The sequence below is a fragment of the Phalaenopsis equestris genome, unplaced genomic scaffold (assembly GCF_001263595.1).
Source record: "Phalaenopsis equestris unplaced genomic scaffold, ASM126359v1 Scaffold000061, whole genome shotgun sequence".
Lineage (NCBI taxonomy): Eukaryota > Viridiplantae > Streptophyta > Magnoliopsida > Asparagales > Orchidaceae > Phalaenopsis > Phalaenopsis equestris.
Window position 1 is genome coordinate 641518 of NW_018164503.1, and position 283 is coordinate 641800.

Genomic DNA, 283 nt, shown 5'->3' on the forward strand with positions numbered 1-283 from the left:
AAAAAAAATTGCATTTGTTCTTATGCGATGTTGATAGAACTCAGGGAGTTTAGAGAAATTAATCATATTATAAGTATGGCAGTTGTAAGCATCTGTCATCGGAAGTTGTCGGATTTCAAAACAACATTATTCATTTATGTGATATTCATGATATATTGTTACATTGTATTCGGGATATTTCATCATATTGTATTCATGATGCGTCATTAGATAGAAAAGCTCGTAGAAGACGTCGAGCATGAGTAATCAACGGGGGTCAACAATGACCGGTAAGCGGTGGTCA